Consider the following 6,535-nt stretch of genomic DNA (forward strand, 5'->3'; position numbering starts at 1 on the left):
AGTTCACCAGGTAAAGCAAAGAGGGAAGGGTGTTGTGTGTAGGCAAAAGGTAAGCTTGGAGGTCAGGGGACATTGCTGGTCAGTGAGATGAGCCCTGCTGTGGAGACCCGGCTGGAAGGCGCGGGATAGACACTCGGCTTCTGGTGGCTGTAGCCCCAGTAGCAAGGATGCAGGCTCCACAGTGGCAGGCTGGAGCCACTCTAAGAACTCCACCTCTAACTGGGCCCCCCGAGGTACCTGATGGTCCCCCTATTTCCTTATCAATTTTCTCATTCTTCCCCAGACTCTCTTTCAAACTTGCTCTCATCTCAAACCAATTGATCTCTTTACCTCTTAGGGAAAACAGCAATCACGAAACCCTCTCCACTTCCAACCATCTTTGTGTTGACAGCTCCCAGACCTACTTCTGTAGCTGAGGTTTTTCATCTGGCCTGCAGACACTCATGACCACTAGGACGTCCCATAGGCCCCGAACTTTCAATGTCAGAATCAGCCCCCTCTCTCTCAGACTTACTCCTCCCTCAGCCTTCTGTATCTGAATGAAAGACCCCTCCACCGTCCACTCAGTTGCTAAAGCAGAAATCCATTCTTGTCTTTTTCCTCTCCCACTTTCCTGTGTCTAATCAGTTAAGTTCTACCAGTCTCTCATGTTTGTTGTTTGAATGTATTCATATCTATCTTTGACGGTCATCGTCCCCTCCCCATCCTCACTCTGCTAATTACTATATTTCCTATTTTGCCAAGAAAGTAAAAGCAATCAGAAGATTGCTCACCCCCGACCACTGCCAAATCTCTTAACTCACATGCATTGGTGCCCATAAGGCCTTCTGTCCTGTTACTAAGAATGAACCATCCCACTCCTATCTAAGGCCAACCTCCAGCTTTGCACTGACTCCTACAATTACCTTTTTTCTACATTGTTACTTCTATCTTCCTACCCTACTTATTCTCACTAGCATACAAATGTGCTGTAAAATCTGTCTTACAACTTTTTCCCACATCTTTGACCTACTATTGCTACTTTTCTTTCCCCTTTTACAGCAAAACGTCTCAAAACTTTTCAAAAGTCATTTAGACTCTGATTCTTCCCATTCTGTCTTGAGCCAACTGTGATTCACCCCACCACTGCATGGAAACAGCTTCTGTCAACGTCATCAGCGACCTCTGAGTGCTAAATCCAACAGCCAATTTCCGGGCTCACTCAGCTTCTCATCAACAGTCTGGGGATATTTTCTTCATTTGGCTTCCATGACAAATACTCTCTTGGTTTCCCTCAAATTTCTCAACTTCTTAATTTTTGCTAAATCTACCTTTTCCTAATCTCTAGGTGTTGGAGTATCTCAGGTCTTAGTCTTTGGATCTTTTCTCTACCTTTTTTCTACCTTTTCCCTCCCTACATGATCTCAAGCAGTTCCATAGTTTAACATATTTTTACACAAATTTATCCCCAAATTTATGTCTTCGCTCTGGACCTTTCCCTTGAATTCTAGTCTCATTTCCAACTGTCAACTCAACATCTCTACGTGGATATTTAAGATATTTACTGTATATTAAACTTCCCATTGTTCACGATAAACTTAATTTCTGCCTCTTCAAACCTACTTGTCGCACAGGCTTCCGCATCTAGGTTTAAATGGTACCACCTTGGGCAGTTGCTTGGGCTAAGAACTTGGGAATTTCCCTTGCTGCCCCCGTTTCTCATGTCTTACATCTAATGCATCAGTAAATCCTATTGTGTCTCTCTTCAGACTACATTGACCGCTTCTCAAGACATCCATTGCTACTTAGTCTCGGCATCATCTCTTACCTCTTCGAAGTCTCCGTTTCTGTCCTGTCCTTCCCCCCCAACTTCTCAGCATAGGTGTTGCTTTTAAAACAGACCATGTCACCCTTCTCGAAATTCACCCCGGCTTCCCATCTCAAAGAAAGAGCCAGTCATCATAATAGTCCTCAGGACCTTATGACATCCTCTCCTATCTCTTCCCACTGTCCTCCATCTGTGCAAGCCTTCTTGCTGTCCTCATATGCCTCATAGCCATGCGGTGTGCCTCACCTCAGCTTGGGGCCTTGGCACAAGCGGTTTCCTCTCCCTGGAATGCTCTCCTAGACATTTGCATGGTTAGCTTCCTCTCTTCATTCAGATCTCAGCTCACTGCCATCTCAGAGAGGCCCTCCCATGTTAGCTTATGTAGAAGATTTCAGACCCTTCTCTTCCCTCTACGTCCAGCCTTAGTTATGCTCTATCACCTTGTGTTAACGGGCTGAATGATGTCGCTTCAAAATTCCTATGTTGAAGTCCTCTAACTCCCAGTACCTCAATGTGACTCTGTGGAGATGGGGCCTTTAAAGAGGTAATTAAGATAAAAAGAGGTCATGTGGGTGGACCCTAATCCAGTGTCTTATGAGAAGAGGGGAGATGAGGACATCCACAGAGGGAGGACCATGTGAAGAGACAGGGAGAAGATGGTCATCCGTAAGTAAGGGAGAGAGACGTCAGAAGAAACCCAGCCTGTTGACACCATGATCCTGGACTTCAAGCCTCCAGAACTGTAAGGAAATACATTTCTGCTGTTTAAGCCACCTGATCTGTAGTATTTTGTATGGCAGCCCTAATCAACCAATACACCTGGTCCTGTATCTTTTTTTCTCTCGTGATATTTATCAGTGCTTGATATTTATTTGCTTGACTAGAACGCAAGCTTTATAAAGATAGACTTCACCTTGTTCACTGATATGCCCTCAGCAGCAAGAATAGTGCCTCGTACATGCTAGCACTCAAACATTTGTTGAATGAACACATCCCCTCTGTCACTACTATCTTGGGGCCCATAATATCCTCCTGCATTACTTAGTGGCATCCTAATACCCTTTCTTGCCTTCTGTTTCCCTTTGAGAGCTGGCCCCTGCTTATCTCCAATCCATGCCTTGCACCTCCTCACATATCCCCCCTGGCCAGACTGAACCATTTTAGGAACAGGAAGCCTCCTGTGGCCTCTGGACTTTGGTACACATTGTTCCATCCCCTGACCCCCGACACACTCCCTTTTCCCACCTCACCCCTGCTTATCTAGATACCTCTCATGTTTCTGCTTGTCTTGCAACAGGGGGCTGTCTGTCTTGTTTATTGTTGTGTTCCTAGAGCCAAGTACAAGAGTTGGCACAATGGACTTCAGCAAAGATTTGGGTTTTTTTTTTAATATTCTTTTTTTCTTAAGTGCACTTATTTTGAGGGGGTGCGCAGAGGGAGAGTGAGAATCCAAGCAGGCTCTGGGCATCAGCGCTGGGCCCAATCCCATGAACTGTGAGATTCTGACCTGAGCCCAAATCAAGAGTGTGATGCCCAGGGGGCAAAGATTTATTGAATGGATTTTTTTTAATGTTTTTATTTTTGAGAGAGAGAGCATGAGTGGGGAGGGGCAGAGAGAAAGACAGTATCCAAAGCAGGCTTCAGGCTCCGAGCTGTCAGCACAGAGCCCCATGTGGGGCCTGAACCCACAGACTGTGGCAATCATGACCTGAGGCGAAGTCGGAGGCTCAACCGACTGAGCCACCCGGAGGCCCTTACTGATGGATTCTGAAATCCCTCCTTGTTTGTGCTCCTGTGCACTCTTCCCCACTCGCCACCAGGGGGAAACATGGAGTGAAGGCAAACACCCAGGCTTCCACTGGGTTCAAATTATACACTACTCTGCTTTTCTGTGACTCCTGGACAGGAATTTCTGAGACTCTCACGTAAAATGAGATGATTATACCAACTAATTAGTGTTGTTGTGAGAATTAATTAAGTAAATGTAAGAGCCTTCAGAGAGGGTTTTTTGTTTGTTTGTTTGTTTGTTTGTTTTGCCTTTTTGTTATTTCTGCCCTCTAGATTCTGAGTTGAGACAGGCTTCCTCACCTCGTAGGGAAATTTGGGAGTGCACTTCCCAGCCTCCCTCTCAGCAGACAGTGCCTCCTCTCTTACCCCTTACCAGGGGCAGTGTGCTTGTGTGTACAGGGGAGCCCTGACTCCCTCCCTCACCAGTCACGTGGCTGTGGGCAAGTCACTTAACTTCTCTGAGCTTGTGTTTTTCCAATTATTAAGCAGGGATGTTAACATTTGCCTACCTGACGATCTGCCCTCAGGATAGATGTGAGCATTTCATAAACTCCTCACCCGCCCTTGGCCTTGACTCCTTTCTCTTTATGTTTTTAAGTGGGTGCTCCTAAGGTTAAAAGGATTTGCAGAGTGAGTCGCTCCTTGGATGGCCAAAGTTAGGGCCTCCCCGGGTAGCAGACAGTGGTGACTCTTCTCCCACATCCCCTGGCTTGTATGGGTAGATTGACTTTGGTGGGAATTCACCCGGCAGACCCTCCTGAGGGCCTCGTGGCTGATCTTACTTCCCAGAGCTCTTGTCTGTCTGGCAGGTGCTGAGATGAAATAACTGGCATTAGACAAGGCCAGTCACTGCTATGTGCTGACTCCCCTTTAACAGTTTCATGTAGATGGTTCAAAAGGACAGCCAGGGGATCAAAACTCCAAAGGGCCCACCTGCAGAGGAGGAAGAGAGTCCCCATCCCACCCCAGCCCCAGTTCTCAGAGCACCAGGACCTGGCATTGCTGGCCCGTTTGTATTTGTTGTAAGCAACTCAGGTCTTTGCACGTGGTACCTGGCACTCCTTCTCTTTGCTGGAATCCTCGGGGGGCATTGCCCACGTATCTGCAACAGAGGCAGGAGGGGTTAAGAACAACTATTTCATATATATTTTACTATATGCCAGGGAAGTATCATTCTTCAACACTGGGGCTAGAGTTGCCATTCCCTGAGTACCCTGGGGCTGCAAGAGAAAGCTCAAGTCCCTCTGCCTGGCTGGGGAACTCTCTAGGAAGAGGGCTGTGTGCTCCATTCAGACCCTGCCCTCTAGTGGCCCAGGGGACTGGCCTTGCAGTCCTGACTGCTCCGTCTACCCTGCCAGCCTCTAGGAACCTGGTCCCCGTCTAAGGATGGGGAGAGAGAGAGAGAGATGAAAAGCACTGTCCTCAATAAAAAGCTGATCTTCCCAAGGACTCCTTTCTCTCTACCTGGCTTTTGAAATGTAGGCTTCCCTGAAGGTTGGAGTTGGGGTGAGGTGGCACGACCCACAGTCTCCATTTTGGAAGCAAAGATCCAAACTGGTATCAGAACTTGAGAGAGCACCGGTCCGGGAATCACAGGCTGCGAGTTCAAGTCCTACCTCTGTATGTACCATCCGTGTGACTTTGGGTAAGTCCGTTAACTTCCCGTGAACAAGCTTGTATATCCTCATTTGTGAAATGAGGCTCTCATATAGTGTCTCCTTCACAGAATTATCCCCGGGCTCTTCTCCTTGATTAGCTATGCCATGCACTTAATGATGTGAGGAGGAAAGTGCCATACAAATGTAAGGCATCACTCACATTATTCCTCAGAAACCTCTTCTGAGCGTTCCTCTGAGGGTTCCCGAGGCATGGGCACCCTGTGCTGGATAGCGTACTGTTGGTGAGAAGATCCTGGTGACTGTTTTGGGGGAGTTTAAGCCGCTTGTGGGACGGGGAAAGAAACGCCTACCTTGGAGTAAAGATAAAGAGTCAGGGATTTGGATTCCAGCCTTAACGCTCTCCCGGGCCCTATGACCTTGGACAACCCACTTAACATTGCAGAGCCTCTGTTCATGAGAATATTGATGGGGAGGCTGCTCTCTGGGAGTGGGAGGGAGCTAGTGGTAGAGGGTGAGAGCAAAAGAGCTCCGTGAAAGGTCTGGAACATGTAGCTGCTCAAGAACAGCTTCTTGAATGAATCTACATCTTCATATGTTTGGGCCTTAAACTAGACTTCAGTGGCTCACCATAGGCCCAGAAGTGTGAGTCGCTCCTTGTGGTGTGGGGATCCTTAGAGAAGGCAGGTGTGTGCTTTGGAATCCAAGGCATGGCCCAGGTAAACAAGTAAAGCAGGTGTGCCATGAGGTTGGGGCCAATGGTGATAAGGCTGTTTATACCGGTTGGGAAAGCAGGGCATTTTTCTCTGAGGCAGGCTTTCCGCAGAGGAAAATCTGGATTCGAGAGAGATTAAACGTCTCAAAGGTAAAGGAGAGATGTAAGGAAATGGCCTGCACTGAATCACTGCAAAGGACAGTATTCATCAGAGAATTAATTTGGAAGGAAATAGAGTGTGAAATAGCAGCAGAGCTTTCAACTCTGGGCACTGTGGCCTTAGAAACGAGGCTTGCCAAGGCCCAGCCCGGGAGCTCCTTCCAGAAAAGCAGTCGGGGGATGCCCAGAGACCACAAATTGCTGAGCTCGGAAGGAACTGATTGAGTGTGTAATTAAGGGGAGGGTTGTATAACACTTGGGTAAGTCGAATTTGATGGGGTCAAACCAGCAGGGCTTCTGGGAGATGAGAGAGTGGTCCCTGGAGCTGTTAGTAAAGGAAGCCAGATGCATAAGTTTAGATCCTGCTTACCTGGGCCTTGTGGAGACGAGGATGGAAAAGATCAGGAAGGGGAAAGGTTGAGTGAGTGTTCCCTAAATCAGAGGATCCCC

The sequence above is a fragment of the Panthera pardus genome, unplaced genomic scaffold (genome assembly GCF_024362965.1).
Source record: "Panthera pardus isolate Hobbes unplaced genomic scaffold, ASM2436296v1 HiC_scaffold_11, whole genome shotgun sequence".
In the NCBI taxonomy this organism is placed as follows: Eukaryota; Metazoa; Chordata; class Mammalia; order Carnivora; family Felidae; genus Panthera; species Panthera pardus.